The sequence below is a fragment of the Pelodiscus sinensis genome, chromosome 7 (assembly GCF_049634645.1).
Source record: "Pelodiscus sinensis isolate JC-2024 chromosome 7, ASM4963464v1, whole genome shotgun sequence".
In the NCBI taxonomy this organism is placed as follows: Eukaryota; Metazoa; Chordata; order Testudines; family Trionychidae; genus Pelodiscus; species Pelodiscus sinensis.
This window is the reverse complement of record NC_134717.1, coordinates 34,238,123-34,256,444: the sequence shown is the minus strand read 5'-3', so window position 1 is coordinate 34,256,444 and position 18,322 is coordinate 34,238,123.

Genomic DNA, 18,322 nt, shown 5'->3' with positions numbered 1-18,322 from the left:
GTGAGAGAGAGAGAGAGCTGCAGAACCACATGGCATTGATGATGTGGAGTTCAGGTTAAACTGGATGATACAGAAAAGAGAGAGAAAAGTTACAATATCAGAATTAAGTGACAGAATTAAAATGCTGAAGGAGGAAACTTCTTCCAGAATATAGAAACTTTAATTGTGAAATTGTTAATTAAATCTGAACTCTTTGGAAGAGGTGAAAATAGCAAGGTTGCATAAGATGTGATGCCTTACATCGGGCTTAGCAAAAATAATAGATCCAGAGATCTAACTGGGAAACATCACCGTTATCAGCGGAAATATTCAATTGTGTAGAAAAGCCAGAGAGCATTCAAAGCTTGCACTTAAAATCCACACACTTCAGTTTTGCCATTACCTCTCATTCCTAACCTTTAAAAAGAGAAGAGAGCTGGGGGAAATTAGAACAACATTAATCAGGGCAAATAACTACTACAGATGGTGATTCCCATTTAAACACTTAGCTTCCAAAAACTGCATTATACAATATGAGACTTTGAACAACGCACTCCAGACACTTAAATAAAACTCCAAATCTCGGACACACAAGAAGATATTACAGATATATAAACCAGGAGTGGGGAATTTTTGGGGGGGTCAAGGGCTGCTGACCCACAGAAAAATCAGTCAGGGCTGCACACACATGAGAAGCATTTGGGGGGTGGGATAGCTCAGTGGTTTGAGCATTGACCTGCTTCAACCCAGCCTTGTGAGTTCAGTCCTTGAGGAGGCCATTTAGGGATCTGGGGCAAAATAGGTCAGGGATGGTATGTGGCCCTGCTGTGAAGGCAGAGGATTGGACTCTATGACCCTTCCAGTTCTAGAAGGGAGGCATCTCCACTCAAAAAAAAAAAAGTATAACACACAAACCCTCACTGATGCAGCCCCTGACTGAGAAGGAGTAAGATGTTCCCCTTGCACACCAGAGCCCAGGTTAGTAGATTTTGTGTGCTCCAGCCTCACAGGAGTTGCAGGAAAGTGGAGAGACACAGCAATCTGCCACCATCTCCCAGGATGGGCTGGCTCTGCACACATCTCCTCCAAGCCACAGGGACATGCTTGCAGTGGGGGAAAGCTAGCAGCCAGAAGCTGCTCAAGCCCTGCTGCACTACCAGTGGTGGCACCAGAGTTCCCTGGGGGGGGGGGGGTTAAATTGTTTGGGGGCAGCAGGTGGTGCCAGGGGATATAGTGGAACAGGATGGCAGGCAGGGCCAGAAGACGCATGGGAGGGAAGCACACGGAGTCCCTTGTGACCCTAGAGCCCTCCAGAGAGGGTTGCCCACTAAGAGGATTTGAGGACTGGCATTGGACCAAAGATAAATTGAGTTTGAGACCCATGTGCTAAAGAATCACAGTTTCAAATTTTTCAGTAAACTAATTATTGTTCTCAATAGCTTATCCTTTTAAAGTAACATCTTTGACTGTTAAAGGGCTAAAAGATACAATTAAAAGGGCAAAAATGCCTTGGCAGAATGCTTTTTAAATACAACTCTAATCTCATTGTATTCTTCCTCAAGAAGCACATTTTCAGGAGGGGCAAATTCTGACATGAAAGATGATTGTCTTTAGCAGACATTTCTTTGCTTTGACCAAAGAAAAGAAAAGCAGATTAGCCATAATGCTTACTAAATATGTACATTTTCAGATTAAAGATCATTTAAGAATAAGAGGAGATATTTAATGTTATACAATTACACTGCTATTAATAATTCACAATTGCTGGCTTATTAGTAATAGTGTACTCAAAAAACAACAACAAATGGTCTGGTAAGCACTTTATAGGCTAAAAAAATATGTAGATGGTATCATAAGCTTTCGTGGGCACAAAGTGGACTGTGCCCACAAAAGCTCATAATACCATCTCTATGTTTTGTTAGTCTATAAAGTGCTATCCGACCATTTGTTGTTTTTTTCTGTAACTGACTGACTCGGCTACCCTCTGAAGCTAATGTACTCAATGTATGCTCACAGCCAAGAGCACAAAATATTTTAAGAACTTCTTTAATTCAGTACTTTGGAGATGAGAAAATTATATCTGGGGTAGATTCCTTAGGCTGGTCTACACTACATGGAAAAGTCAAAGTAAGATACATAATTCCAGCTATGTAAATTACATAGCTGGAGTAGATATATCTTAACTCCCCAGGGCAAATATTGGATTGCAGTAATTAAAGAGAACACTGTTCAGTATTTTGAAATAAATGATATGAACAATATAAGAAGAGGTTTTCTCTACGAGGCATGTAAAACAGTATTTAGGGGCCAGTTGGTAGCAAAGCCTCTCAACTTGAAAAAAAGAAAGAGCTCAAGACAACAAAGAACTAGAACAGGAGATAAAAGAGTTATAAAAGATTCATAAAAATACAGAATCAAAAAATATGTCAACAGCTAACTGATATAAAATGTAATATATTGATTTCAGACGCTACTGAAAAAATCCCTCAGTCATTCAAAGCAGATGTTTTCTGGAAAAGGAATAAAAGTGATAAGCTATTGTGTCAAAAAGTTAAGAACATAAGAAAGGCCGGACTGGGTCAAATCAATGGTCCATCTATCCTAGTAACTGTCTTCTGACAGAGCCCTGTGCCCAAGGCCTCAGAGGAAATGAACCAAACAGGGCAATTTTGAATGATCCATCCCCTGTCATCTAGTTCTAGGTTCTACAGTTGGATGTTTAGGAATAGCCAGAGCATGGGGTTGTGACCTTGATCATCTTGGCTAAAAGCCAAAAATAGAGCTATCTTCCATGAATTTATCTAATTATTTTCTGAAGCAAGTTATACTTTGGTCTTCACAACATCCCATGGCAATGAGTTCCACAGGTTGACTGTGCATTGTGTGTTTTTTACCTAATTATTTCATTGAGTAACTGCTGGTTCTTATGTTATGTGAAGAGGTAAATAACACCTCCCTATTCACTTTCTACCTGCCATTCATAATTTAATACGCCTCTATCATGTCATATCTCTTTTCTAAGATGATCAGCCCCAGTCTTTTCCAATCTTTCCTTGTATGGAAGTTGTTCCATATCCACAATAATTTTGGTTGCCCTTTTCAGTACTCTTTCCAATTTCAGCACACCTTTTCTGAGATGGGTTGACCAGAACTGAACACAGTATTCAATGAGTGGCCATAGAATGGACTTGTATACTGACATTATGATATTTTCTGCTTTGCTGTCTGTAGCTTTCCTGAATAGTGATAGAGATGTAGCCGTGTTAGTCTGGTGTAGCTGAAACAAAATACAGGACTATGTAGCACTTTAAAGACTAACAAGATGGTTTATTAGATGATGAGCTTTCGTGGGCCAGACCCACTTCCTCATTGTTTCCTCATAGCTTTCCTAACATTGTTAGCTTTTTTTTTTTTTTTTTTTTTAAACTGCTGCCGACACACTGAGGAGATATTTTCAGGGAAATACATACGATGACTCCAAGATCTCTTTTAGAATAGTAACAGCTAATTTAGACCACATTATTTTGTATGTATAGTTGGGATTATGTTTTCCAGTTAGCATTACTTTGTAATTGCTGAATTTTGCCTTTTTGTTGCCCAGTCATCCAGTTTTGTGAGATCCCTTTGTAACTCTTTGCAGTCAACTTTGGACTTAACTATCCTGAGAAATTTTATGTAATCTGCAAATTTTGCCACCACACTATTCACCCTCTTTTCCTGATCATTTATGTATATTTTGAAGAGAACAAGTCTCACTTCAGATCCTTTGGGGTGCATCTACACTGTACCCATAGCTCAAAATAAACTACGCAATTTGAGCTACGCAGATTGTGTAGTTTATTTCAAGTTAGTTTTGAAATAGCTTATTTCAAAATTTGGCGCTGTCTACACAGCACTTATTTTGAAATAGATCGCTATTCTGAAACATCCCTTACTCCTCATGAAGTGAGGTTTACAGGGATACCTCCGGGATACCTTATTCCAATCCTTTCTTTTCTATCTTTTAACCAGTTACTGATTCAAGACCTTCCCACTTGTCCTATACCTGCTTAGTTTGCTTAGTATCCTTTGGCAAGGGACCTTGTCAAAGCATTTCGCATTCAAGAACAACTTATTATTTCACCATTTAAAAACAAAAAGCAAAAGATAATTGCACATCCTTATGAAATGCTGCTTTCCCTGTGTATTATAAAAATCTCTGTTCCTCAGATACTCCAACCTCTATTCCTCAGATACTCCTCAAAAATATCTGGGAGTAACACATTTTTCAAAGATAAACATAATTGATAAAGAAGCTTTAGGTAAAGAAATAACAGAGGAAGAAAATGTAAAGGCAATAGCAAGTATGAAAAGTGGTAACTCTAGGACCTGATGGCTTTCCAGCTGAATTTTACAAGATATTTAATGGGCCTCTTGAGAGGTACCTTCAACACTGTTCTGTTAGGGAAGATAACCTATGAAAGAACCTATTGCATTTTTTCTTCCTGAAGTTGGCAAAGACTTTACCTTATGTTGCTCCTATAAGTCCATATCACTGTTGATTCATGTCAGAAATTTTAACAAAAATACTAGTTAGCTAATTGCAGTCCATTTCTTCAGCTTATATAAATGCAGCTCAGACCGAGTTCATTAAAGATAAATAAATGTCAGACAACATTCGTAGAACACTCGGAATTATCCATAGTGCCAGTCAGAAAAAAAGGACTGATTTCTCTCATTGTCTGTTGACATAGCAGAAATCTTTGACAGAATAGTCTGCTTCAAGTTCCCCCCCCCTCCCCGGGACATTAGTATCCAGTTCTCAAATGGATAACTGCTCTTTACACCAGCCCCAAAACAGCTTTCTAAGTAAAGGAGTTAAACCTTCCATTTGAATTACACAGAGGACTAGACAAGGATGTCCATTGTCTCCATTACTTTTTTTGCACTAGCCATGGAGCTTGTTTCATAGAGCATAAGAAATCAATCACAGGAATAAATGTACAGGAACATATCAAAAATAGCATTATATGTAGATGAGGGACTATTATTTAATATAAACTAAATATTTCTCTAAAATTGGTTTCTAAAGATATCCATGGCTTTGGGAAAGAATCAGAATTTAAAGTAAATTATGTCAATCTAAAATGCTCAGTATACATTTCCAGACTCTAAAATTGTATTCCTGCAGAAAACATTTGAGCACCACTAGGCTACAAATTCTATAAGATAACTTGGGATTCAAATCTCAAACAAGCTTGAAAATATCCATGATTTATATGTTAAACCACTACTTCAGCAAAAAAAAAAAAAAAAAAAGATCTGGCATGCTGGTGGAACTATGCAATGTCTTGGTTGGAAAGAACATTTTGTTAAGGATATTTTACTTGTTACAAATTCTTTCTATGGTAATCCCAGATAAAATTCTAACTAAAATATAGAGAATGTTATAATTTACATGCAATAAGAAAAGACCAAGAGTGAGTGCAGATACTTTGTCCAAACCCACTAAATGTTCTGAATAGTCTATGGTACTATCAAGCTAGTCAGCTAAAAGCAGTAGTGGTATGGAGGTACTCCAGCTCTAACCAAACACTAGGCATTTATTGAACAAGAAAACTGCAGGAATGTAAAAATCACACTAGGCAGCAATATATTAATAAAATATATTATGCCTTCCAGAAAGGTAAACACTTCCTTTAGCAAAGGCTATGATTTGGATTTGGATAGAACTAAAGACAAGACAAATTATTTCCAATGACACCTAATTCCAAATCTTAACCTCAGTAATATACAGGACAGCTTTAAAAGTTGGGAGAGCCATGAGTACATATGGTTGGCTAGGTATTTAGTAAAGAAAGTGTTCTAACTTATTTGTGATCAAAAATAGTTTTGCATGGCCTATTTTCCGATGAAACCTGTAGTTTCAAGTAAGGCATTAGATTTCTCAACTTTGTAGAAAGACTGTTTTCTACAGAAAATTTAATCAGGCCCGTATGCAGGAGAGGTGCAAACATACACACACACCTATGGTCTCAATTCTGGCTGGCCTCACTCCTGGGAGAAGGGGAAGGGGGAAAGAAATCGGTCCAAGCCTTCCCCTGGCATGCTGTGGGTTTTTTTATGGCTGTGTACATACCCAAAATGATAGTGACTGGATTCACAATCAGGCCCCCTGGGAGCACACGGACAGGAACCATCACACACCTCGTCCTTGCTCATGTGCACTATGTGCCCTCCCACTCTGCAATCTCTGTTTGTGACTCCATAGGAGAGTCAGGCTGGGTGGGGAGGGAATGTGCCCACCTATCCCCTAGGCTCAGATAGCTCTGTTCTCCTGCCTCCCTGTGGTTCACCCATTGACAGACACCTCTTGTTAGGGGATTTAACAGCACTGCATTGTTCTGGGTGATGAGCTATTTTGCATATGGAAAGAGACAGGACCACACCCAGCTTGCAGGATTAGCACAGACCCCAGCCCTCAAAAGCAAAGTCACAATACGATGCAATTTGTCCACTGCCTGCTATGCTGGGTCTGTCCACATTGGGGGCTCACAGCTCCCCAGGCCTGGCCCATGGGGATCTCATAGCAGGGTGGATAGAGCTTTGGGTAGGGCTCCCCATCACTGGGTTCCAGCTTCCCTATATAAGTGAACAAACACTGGCAGCCCTGCTTGTGTTAGCGTGTCCAAACCAGCAGGGTGGCACATGTGAGCATTCCCTGTTTGTGCCTTGAGTGGGTATTCTGTGCAAATGGGAGCTGCCTTCAAAAGGGCACCCTGTTATCTGTGGAGATTTCAGGGACTCGGCCCTTTCCAGGGGAAAAAGCAATCCACCTAAGGATTGCAAAGCATTGTACAAAGGGGAGAGCTGTCACAACCCCCACTGTAAAGAAGGAAACTGAGGCATCCAGTGGCTAACAGCCTGATTTTTTGGATGTTCCCAATGGAAACTGGGCCCACAGGGATCTGCTAAGGACCATGGCAACAAGACAGTGCCTGAGTTAGGAGTAGTCCAGGAGCCCCAACTCCTACTCCGCTACTCTAACTACTAGAGGGGATAAGAGGCAGGGCCAGCAAGGGAAATGCAGTCAAAGGCCATCACTTTGCTTCACCAACACAGGTAACATTAGCCAGCCCAGCTGCCTGCTGCTAGTTCCAGCACCATGTTTTTATGTTAAATTCTCAGAAGCTGGACAACAGCATTTCTGTCCCTGAAGCCTCCATCTTTCCATTGGGTTAGAGGGGCTGCCTCCAGCAGGGACATTAATGCTTCATTTTTACCCAGGCTTTCTGGGGCTGCAGCTCTCCATGGGTAATGCTGAAACAGGATGGATGGTCAGAACAGAAACATTTGGATTCCCAAAGTCGCTTTCCAGTTCTGCCACTGACTTCTTTGGTGGCCTTGGGCAGGTCCCACAGCCCCAGTGGCTCAGCTATCCCAGCTCCGAGAAGATGACAATGGTCCTACCCTACATCCCAAGGCCTGAGCTAGCTCAGTGCTGCTTTAAAAACTGGCCTGAACTAAATGCTGAGTTTGTAACAGCCCCCAGCTTGGCAGAAGCCCATTTCTGGCCACTGTGTGAACTGCTTTCTCCCCAAGGCACTAGGCTGAGGCTGATGGGTGGCCAGAAATCCCAGGTTCCCCCACCAAAAAGGTGAGAGGTGGGAGCCAATTAAACCTCACATGCTTCCAAAAGGAGGGTTTGCCTGTTGATAGTGAGTGTGGTATTCTAATGAGTGACTCCCACCTGCGTAACGAGTGCCCCATGTTTCTGCCTAGCTGCCTGGGAAGCCAACAATGACACAAATACAACATGTGCTTCAGACCCATCTTGCCTTGCAGGGAGTAAGAGCTGGCTGCAGTGCTACTTGGGAAGAACCCAGCTCCCCAATTCGCCTCTTGGGGTCGCACTAGTGTTTGGGTGAGGTTCAAGGGACCTCCTTCCCCAAGCCTGAATGCAGAGGGATGAAGCGTGTGAATGCACCCTCATGATCCCCCAAGTAAGCATGCTTCAGCTGAGGGAAGGCTAGGGCTGATTTTCCCTTCCCCCATCCCTAGGAGTTAGGCCAAGTGCAGGCTGGGCCTCATTCCTGGGGGGAGTGGGAATCAACCCCAACCTTCCCCCAGCTGACCAGAGCATGCTTACTTGTGGGACTATGAAGGGGAGCGATCACACCCTCGTGGTCCACATTTACAAAAAAAGCACCCTCCCCCCCCACACAAAACTTCCTGCATATGGGCCTGTTAATAGAAGTGATGGCATCTGGTAAAATTAAGAAAAAAAAAATAACTAATGAATATCAATATTTGCAAAGCAACATTCCTAACAAAAAATGTCCATATATGTGATGCTAGGAGAAGGACCTGGTTAGAAAATTTACCCAAGAAGAGGAATGGGATTTGATCTGGAAAAAGAGTACCAGCACTCTCTTTCTTCAGCATGATAAAAGAAATTGTCTTTAAAATACTGTTTCAACAGTGCCGTACACAAGTCAAGCTAAAAAATAGAGAAAGATTGAATGAGGATAAATGTCAGAGAAATAATGGTGAATGGATATGGGCAGTCAGTAAAGAATATTGGGATGAAATCCATAACCAAATTTCAAAAACGGTCAGATATTTATTACCAAATGACCTTTTAGTAAACCTCCTAGGGCTTCCTGGTGGACACAATCACACACAAGGAAATAAAGAATTAATCTCTCATCTCTCATTATTTCATCACTGAGAAAATATAGACCAACGGTAAACGAATGGTTCAGCAAAATATGGGAGGTTGTTGAGGTAACAACATACCAGTTACACCATCCAATAGCAAAAATATATGGAAGAGAAACAGCTGCTTACAAATTTGGTTACCTTTTACACCGAAGCTATTTAAAAAACAGCAACCATAAGATAAGATTTTGCCTTCAAACATTCAGGTGTGGTATCCACTGAAGTCAATCAAATTCGTAGACTCAAGAAGAACTTGACACATATATTTCCTAATCTAAACTCATCTTAAAAATTGTGGGTAAAATTTTCTGGTTCAGAGGACTAGCAACACAAAGGCCATCATATAACCCACTCATTGTGGTGCTCTTATCCTCTCTTGTGGTGGGTGGGGTTGATGAATTTGATAAAGCTTTGGTTAATAGAGCTAGTTGTTTTACCTTCAGCAGTAGAGGCTCGTGGTATAGAGCCAGAATAGAGATGAGCAAACTTTTTAGCAAACTTTGATTGCCCAAAAAAAGCAGATTTGGGACAATCAAAACATTTTGCATAGTCGTGTCACTTTCAAAAAATTAGTTTGTCAAAAAATTCTGTAATGTTGAAACTGTTCATTTCAACATAGCCAAACTGAAACCTAACAATTTTTCAGGCTAAGAACATAACAATTGCCATACTGGATCAGACCAAAGGTCCATCTAGCCCAGTATCCTATCTGCCAAGAGAGTCTGGTTTTACAAACCATGGGGGAGATTCTCTTGTCAATCTTACCTTTCATTTCCAAATGTTCTATAGTTTTATTTTAAAAATGGTTTAAAATGCCCATAAGATAAATGAATCATTTTGTTCAATCCAAAATAATTTTTTTCTGATTTGTAATTTACTGAAAAATTTAGTTTCAGATTGACCTGAGCTGAATTTTTCTTTTCCGTTTTCAAAACTGCCAGCTCTAATCCAGAGGCCTCCCATTTAATCCCCAGTGCTGATGGCCATGGTGGGGCACAGCAGTACATATGCACCACTTCGTTCTTGCTTAAAACTTATTTTGTAGCCTTGGAATCAAAATAAGTATTAAGTGAGATGTAATTAATCCTTCACCATGGAGTTTAGACATTCTGCTGGTCCTTTTTGAAGAGAGGATGTGATCCTTAATGTAGGGCTACATTTTAATGATAGCAGAGACAAAGGACAGATTACTGAGCAAGTCACATCCACAACTTTGTGCTGTTTATATTCCCACTGGAACTATTCACAATGTGTAAAGATAAACATGTGCATAAATCTGTGCAGGATTGGGGCATCACACTTCAACATATATTTAAATGGTCAGAATAAAGCCTAATAGGACAATTATTTTTAAACAGCCTTTGTGAAAAAGCAGTGCATATTTGTTGCTAACAAAAGTATTCTACACTGAATCACCTGGCATTAATCAATTTACATTTACACTTAAATGATTCTCTCTCACACATAGCTCCAGGTATAAAGCTTATAATAGGATTTCGTTTGTTTGGTGGTACAGAAGATTTTTCATATTAGTTTTAAGATATTTAATTTCTCACTTTTTGGTCCTTTCTATGCCTCATACACTTCTTGTTCTGATTTACCTATACATTAAACATGGAATTGATTTGTAATTAAAAGAAAAACAACACATGGGAATTCTATTCATTGAGCAGAATCATGATAAAATTAAAATAGAATAAAATGAATTAAACTTATGAAACATATAAAGTTAATAAACAACATTACAGCTTTCACTATTAAAAATTAACTTTCTGAACTCTAAAAATCATTATTTTTAACAAGTGTGTGGGGGGGGGGATTCAAAAGAACTGAGATGAATGAGGAGCATAAATCCCATTGATGGTCAATGAGATTTAAGTGCCTAAGTCACTTTTGAAAATGGGAAATCGGTCCCTTAATTACTTCAGCACTTTTAAAATGTTTACCTCACAACTAAAAGCTTTCAATAACTGGATAGTTCAGGGATTGATAGTAGGAAGCAGATTCATTTACCACTAAGTCAATGATGTGGAAGTGGTCCATATTGGTAGTGGCAATGGATCAAATGCTCTCCTCTCCATGTGAAACAGATAAGAAACCAAAATCTGTGAGAAAGTGAGCCACAGTACAAAGAGGGCACTCCTTCAAAGCGGGTTATAATGCCTATGTGCAAAATGGCATGCTTTCATTATTTAATTAATAATCAGGGTACAGAAATGGGAGTTAGCCACTTTATTCCCTGCTAGAAGTAGTACTGTACCTATAAAGTAAATGGTCACTTGGATTATTGCCAGTGAGTCTTCACCATTAGGTGAAATAGTGAGGTTTGCAGCTGCAATGGGGGAACCATTGGTAGCACAAAAAGAGATGTATCCATGCTGCCTGTAGGAAGGGGAGAATTGGTAACCAGGTGAAAGGTTTTGAAACCTACATGCTTAAGCAGTATGCAGAGAGTAGACCTGAATTTCCTATTGATCCACAGTCCTCAGAACAAAATGCTTTCCCCAGCATTCCAGAAAAGAGTGCATGAAAGATGGGGCCCTGAAAAGTCCTATATTTTACCCATTCTCCACCAAGGAACTTTTTCTCTTCGGCAGACATTTCTACAAAAAGAAATTATTTGCTTGAAATGCTTACAACCTGACAGCAGCTCTTACAATAAGTTGATGGGTTCGGTTCAGTTCCAAGTGGGCAGATATCATCACTCAAACTTGGATACATACTGGCAGCCTTGTTGAACAGACACAGCCTAGATCCTCATATCAATGTGAATTAGATACCTAAATACCTTTCAAGAGCTGAGCCATGAAGCCAAATTACTCTTTAACATCAAAATATGGTTGAGGCACACTGGTGGTAGTGGCATTTAATACTGTCTTGCTCTACTTCCAGTCCCATGCCTGGTTCTGTTTGTTCCATGGATAACCAAAGACAGAGCAGCAATGTGGGACTAAATGTATTTCAGTGAAGAATCCTGCTTAAATGAATGCCATAGCATGGACATAAAAAGTAAAGTACAAGCAGTCCCCGGGTTACATGGGTCCGACTTACATCAGATCCCTACTTACAAACGGGGTGAGGCAACCCCGCACTAGCTGCTTCCCCCCAGCAGACCAGGGAGACGCAAAGCTAGCGCCTCCCCCAGCAGACCAGGGAGATGCGGAGCGGCTTTTCTCAGCAGACACCTCAGCTTGAGAATAAAGGACTGAGGGAAGTGAGGTGTGGAAGAATAAAACTGAGCTCTGGAGAAATGTTTGGCTGGAGTTTCCCCTACAATATGTACCAGTTCCGACTTACATACAAATTCAACTTAAGAACAAACCTACAGTCCCTATCTTGTACGTAACCTGGGGACTGCCTGTATTGCTATTTATAGGTGCCAGAGGGGTAGCTGTGTTAGGCTGTAACTAAAAAAAAAAAATTAAAAACAATGAATGGTTCTGTAGCACCTTGGAGACTCACCACTTCTTCATGGCAAATCTGAAGAAATAGGTTGTGCCCACAAAACCTCAAGATACTATCTATATTTTTTGGTGAGTCTCTAAGGTGCTACAGGACCATTCATTATTTATAGGTGGACTGTTACATTGAGTCATAATTTGATGCATAACTATAGAAAAACTGAAAAATAATCCCATGTAATCCAATATTATTTATTACACAGTGGGAGATACTGCAGTAACTCAACAATCTTACTAGACAACTCAATAGACCAAAACAATAAGTTAATAAAAGTGCACTCCTAATTGGTCAGTTAAAGATGCCTGAATCTTAATATTATTTAATGAAGACCTGATCCTGATAACACTTTACACAAGTGAGTAGTCCCAATGGGACTGGCTGGTGGCAAAGACAAGTTTTGCAACCGGGGTAAAATTGAACATTGGATGTAGATTTGAGAGCAAGTCCACCCAGCACTTGCATGCTCCAGGTCTAGGCATAGCTCCCCCTCTGGGTGTTGCAATATAATATGCAGTGTTGCAGCAACATTCAGGTTTGGCCTTGCCACCCCATGTCATGATGGAGAATTGACCAGGCCAAATGTGAATGAATGACATGGGTCATAGCACCACACATTCCCATGCCCAAGTCCTGCTGGCTTGGGGCTACTGCTGCCAGATGAATGTAGGTCAGAATCACTTTCCAGTCCAGGGTAAAAATGTGTATCACATACCTCCTTTTGTTAGTAGCATAGTGTGCTTGAAAAGGCTTCACACTACACCTGAAGGCCACCATCATATTAGCTCTGCCACTGAGACTGTTATTATGCTTAAAGATACCCAGCGGTGAAAACAACTTAAAATTTCTTACAGGTACTGTCCTGTTGCAACCCAGGTACCTGCCAGCTCTTTAAATAGCTCCCTGCTGGCTTTTGCTTGCCAGAGCTGTGCACCAGGACCGCAACCACTTATTTTCATCTCTGTACTCACCCGTGTGAGTGTTTGGAGAATCGGGGCCCATGGTAACTGTAGATTGTCCAAAGCACCTCCCAAGACACATTCCAAGTCACCACTGATTATTTCTTGTTTCAATATGAAGTAATTGCCTGTTAGTGTGTGTTGTCATTAAGATTTTACAGGAAGGTGAAAAAAATTGCTATTCCAATGACAGACTTTACTCTGCCATTATATATATATACACACACACACACACATATATGTATATATATAGCTGTTTTAACTGTGTGCAATGGAAAATATTACCTATACACAATAACAAAGCTCTAGACAATCAAGCTATCTGAGTAGGCTAAAAGAGAAATTCAACTGGTTATATACTGAAATACCCAGTGCATTTTGTTAATGTATTCTCATATGTTGTCATAAATTCAAATAAATACATACTTTAATAATTGAAATCAAAGCGAGTATGTTTATTTGAATGTGTGACTGTCTAAATATATGCATGTTCTTAGATAACTTAACAGAATGGGGCACTGAATACAAAGTCTCCTGTTTTCCATCTGTTTACAGAGGCTTTATTTCTTAACCATTTTGCGCCCTTAGGAAAACATTGTAACTCAGACCACATGTATAATGAGTTTCTTCTTTTAAAATGAAAGTTTCCCTCAACTGAACATAAAAAAAACTTAATGCAAAATAATTTCTCCATGCACATGCTCTCTGATTTTTCCCAGACCCTACTCATTCAAAACCAGTCAAACATTATTGGAGAAACGTGCCAAATAACTACCTTTGGGTCAGTAACAAACAAGATAAATTCCAGCTTGTAAAGGAAATTGTGGGATAAATGTAAAAGCATCTAACAGTTCGAAGGGAAAACAAAAGACTTTTTTAACCACAATTTTAGCAGCACTATAATCAAAGTTATGCAAGCTAGGTCTCTCATCCTCACACTTATTGAAACTCAGGTCTGCCAGTTTGGGGATGGAAGAATCATTGGTCAGGAGGGCTCCCCTTCAGGGTGTAGGGAATTTAGCCGTAAAACATGTCCAGGGTCCCTTCAGTTATTCCAACCTATTGTTCTTCTAATTACTTTTTGGGCAAGTAATAAAAGGTATGTGTCTTCTTAGGACCTTTCAGTCTAGTTTAGACATAACCCATCAAGTGGCGACTAAAGAAGGTGAGAGCAGGTTTTTTGACGAGCATTAGGACTGCAGTAGCAAACAATGAAGAGGCATGGACTTGGTTAAGAACATAACTCTTGCTTGATTCATTGGACGGAAATGGCCAGAGAAACTTTCCAAGGATGTCTTTTACCTCTGAGTAACCTCGTTATCCATCTACTTCTTTGTGCCAAGTAAAAATCCTCCTATCCGTATCACTATTCTATTACTCACATTATCCACAATCATCTCTCTCCTTCAGCATTCAAAAATGACATAAGCAAACATTTCAATCAGTAATTAAAGCCTTGTTTAAAATATGCAATATGTCATCAAATTTGCATAGCATAATTTTGCAGAATATGCTACATCGTAAATCATTGTCTTATATATGATATGGTATTAATGTGAAATGTTAGGGAATACAAGAAATATTACCAGTAAAAGAATTTTACATAGCCTTGTATATTTCATTCTACTTGTTCTCTATTTCTGAGAAAGTTTTGTTCTGTCATTTAGATAAAGGAGGGCAACTATATTTCGTATTACTGTATTATTCATTATTATACAGTACAATTAAAATAAAATTCCTCTTGTTATGCCTGGAATATTAACACAAATTAAATTTAATATTAAATTCATGCAATTAGATGCTGATCTAACAAATTCAGTCACGAGGTTTTGCTACAGGTAAACTGAAAAACACAGCAAATACATCGTTATATGCATACACTAGGTCAGAAACTGAATACTTGATTTTTTTATCTGAACACATACTTTATTGTCAATTAGTCTATGCTCGATATATATACACTTGTAATATTGCTAAAACATTGTTTTACCTACCTACTGAACGTAGTAAGCCTTTTCTACTTCAGTGGACCTTTTCAAACCTCCTGTAGAAATAATTATGGAATTGCAATATTAACTAGCTATGTACAGTAAAGCCTGTTTATGCAAACTCTCTAACCCAAGAACGATCCCCAGATGTTATTCATTTGCCCAATAACCCGCTAGATTATCGGAATATGTTAATACCCCTCAGATCATTTTAGCGATCTGGGGCTGTGTACAAAATTATTTCTCTATTTTTTTAGACAGAAGCTCCCTTTCATATTTCTGGTTAAGCAAAAAGGAGAGCAGTTTCAGGGATTTCCCTCCAAGTGTGATCTTCAATGTGTTTATGGCGTAATAAAAGCCGTTTGTATTTTAATTCGATTTTGTTTCGTGCAGCTGTAGGACAATTACGTTAAAATTAACCAAATATAATAAGTGGCTTGGCTGAGGGACAACGCCTAGAGTTACTTCCGACTGTACTGTTTAAAAACTAGCAGTGTTGTTGTCGGGTCAGTACATTGAGGGGGAGCATGAAATTGCACCATTTCCAAGAGTAACATAATCAGAGACCGGTTTCTGTCAAATGTTTTGGTGCTGGTTGCCCCCACAAATATTCAAAGGCTGGTGCTCATTGTAGTCTGAGCCATGACCGGGAATCTGGTATGGGCGCAGCAGGCAAGTGTCCCGGCAGGCACCTTACTGGTGACGGGCACAAGAAACACTGATGTCCTGAACAAATGTGGGTGCACAGGAATCAAGTGCTTCCAAGCGTGCGGGGCTGCGTGCACCTGCTTTAGCAACCCTGGCCATAGGAATGCAGTCGGGGTGGCTCTGAGACTCTGTCAATGCAGTTCAGAGAGGCACGAGTTACCCCTGGGGGGGTGGTGGGACCGAGGGCTTGTTTGAGCAAGCTGCCTGCTCCTAGGGAGCGTCCTCTGGGCTGCTGCTTTTGCCACATTTTTCATTTTTAAACGCATCCTCGCTAGTTTCAATAATGCTGAGATAGAGAGGGGGTTAAGACAAAATCCATACAAACAACCCTATTTAACGCCTATGCTGTTGTTCAGCAATTGTGTTCCAAGTCTGCTTCGCGTTTACAGTTTGTTCAACACTTGCCTTGAATCCTAGAGGCTGGATTAATATTTAGGAAATAAACGCCGTTCTCCAGGGGCTGTGCCTGCAATAGCTCGCCTTTGATAACCTGAGCGAGACTCTGCTCTCCTCTCAGAAGATCAGTGGCTGGGTTTCAGGTTACAGTCAGGAGAGCCGTTGCATTTGATATTCGGCTGCAGTTTGAGAGGAGCACAGGTAGCCAGAGCCTTCCTGGACATTTACCTCACAGCCAAACAAAGTGAGAGATTAAAAGAAATTAAGCATCCCATTGCCTCAGATCTGCATGGAGCTTGGCAACATTTCAGCAACAGCAGCGAAAACCAAACAATAATGCGACTCATCTGCACCCCACCTTCCCGCCTCTCTCTCCCACAATTTTTCCACCAGCACCAGAATGAGGTCCCCTGAAAACCCCAGCGCCCTGCGTGCGCGACGGAGCAGGCTGCTCGGGGGCATTTAGACGCCTTGGCTTGACGATAATTGAAGTCCGACTTTTTCACCCTGAAGCGGGATCCAGACCTGTTCGCAGCCTCCTCTGAGCCCGCAGCTCCCTCGGGGCTCGGGTGCTGCTGGCACTAACCGCTTCGGTAGCTTCCCCCCGCCCCTTCTCAGCCCCAGCCCGGCCGGCTCCTGCACACGCATTGCCAATGCGACTCCAGCCCTTTGACCCGCCGCTTTTTGCAAGGCTGCTGGGGTTGGGCGGTGGAAGCGCAGCGAGGGACAAGGGGGAGCCACCTCCCCAGCCCTGCACGGATCCCTTGAGCCTAGGGGAGAGAGAGGGACAAGGGCAGCCTAGTGCCTACGCTGCAGCCCTGGCTGCGCACGCTCGAGTTCCTCGGGGCAGCGGCCGCTTTGCCCCTGGCCGGGGAGGGCAGGCGCGGGGAGCGGCCCGGCGGGGGCTGGGCAGGGGCTGTGCCGCGGCTGTGCCGCAGGGCCAGCGCTGGAGACTTGAGCTGTGGGGCACACGGAGTTCCCGGGAAAGGCGCTCGGAGCGCGCGCTGCGCACACGGGCTACCAGCACCTGCCATTTGGAAGCGCGCACTTGTGTTGTTTAACGTCCCTTCTTCTTAATACAAAAACAGGACAAAATACTGTCGCTTGTGGTAGACACAATAAGGCTCCGCACAGAGCCGCCTAGCGGGGGCTGGCGGAAGGCGCCGCAGCCGCCGGGTGCTGCGCTAGCGGGGGCTCTAGCTATTCTTGCCCATTTCTCTCTGCAGTGCTCAAACTTTCCGTGTGGCCCTTCCACAGCGCTCCCGCGCTTCTCGGGTGGCTAAAGAGCGCGCCTCTTCGTCCGACGTGTCCTGGCAGCTCCCTGCAGCAGGCTAGCGCGATTTTCAGCGCCGTCCCGGGGCTAGAAAGATGCTGGTTCTCGCGGTGACGAAAGGGGGGGGACATGTTTACGTTTGTTCCTCGGGGTGCAGCCCCTCCGGCCTCGACGGAGAAAGCCACCCCGGCGTGGAGCTCACACAGCTCACGTGCCGCGCAAAAAGCCACCGAAGGATACAAAGCGACTTGCGTCCAACTCCCCTCGCTACCAGGAAAGGAGCCACCGGAGCGGATCGGAGCCTAACCCGGCACACAGCGCGTCTGGCATCCTGTTCAAAAGCTCAAGCAAATGCCAAAGAACTCAGCCTCTAAATCCTGGGCTCGCCTTTCCAATAACCTCACCTCAGGGGACACTGTGTCAAAACATCTCCCTAGCCTGAGCTCCTGTCCTGTAAGCACCCAGCACCGACTCTGCACAGAAACATAAGACAAAGCCGCGTTTCCCGACATGCTTTTTACATCGTTGGGTATAAACCGCTCAACTCCGATTAGACTTCAACCCTCTTTCCCTTTTCCTAGGGCAGACATCAATGCACTGGCCAGGCTATAGGAAAGGAGAGAGCCTCCCTCTCCCACGTCTCCTCTGTGTCCATGGGAAAGCCAAAATGCAAACCTGGAACTACACAACACACTAGGACAGGAAACCAAAATGCACGTTTTTAACTCAAAAAAACCATGAAACGGTTATAAAGAGAACTGCCCTTAGCATCCACGGGATTTCTTCTCCCTAGTTCACTTAAATATTTTCAATTTCCCCTTTGTAAAACGTAAACTGCTTTCAAACACCACGTTAACGTT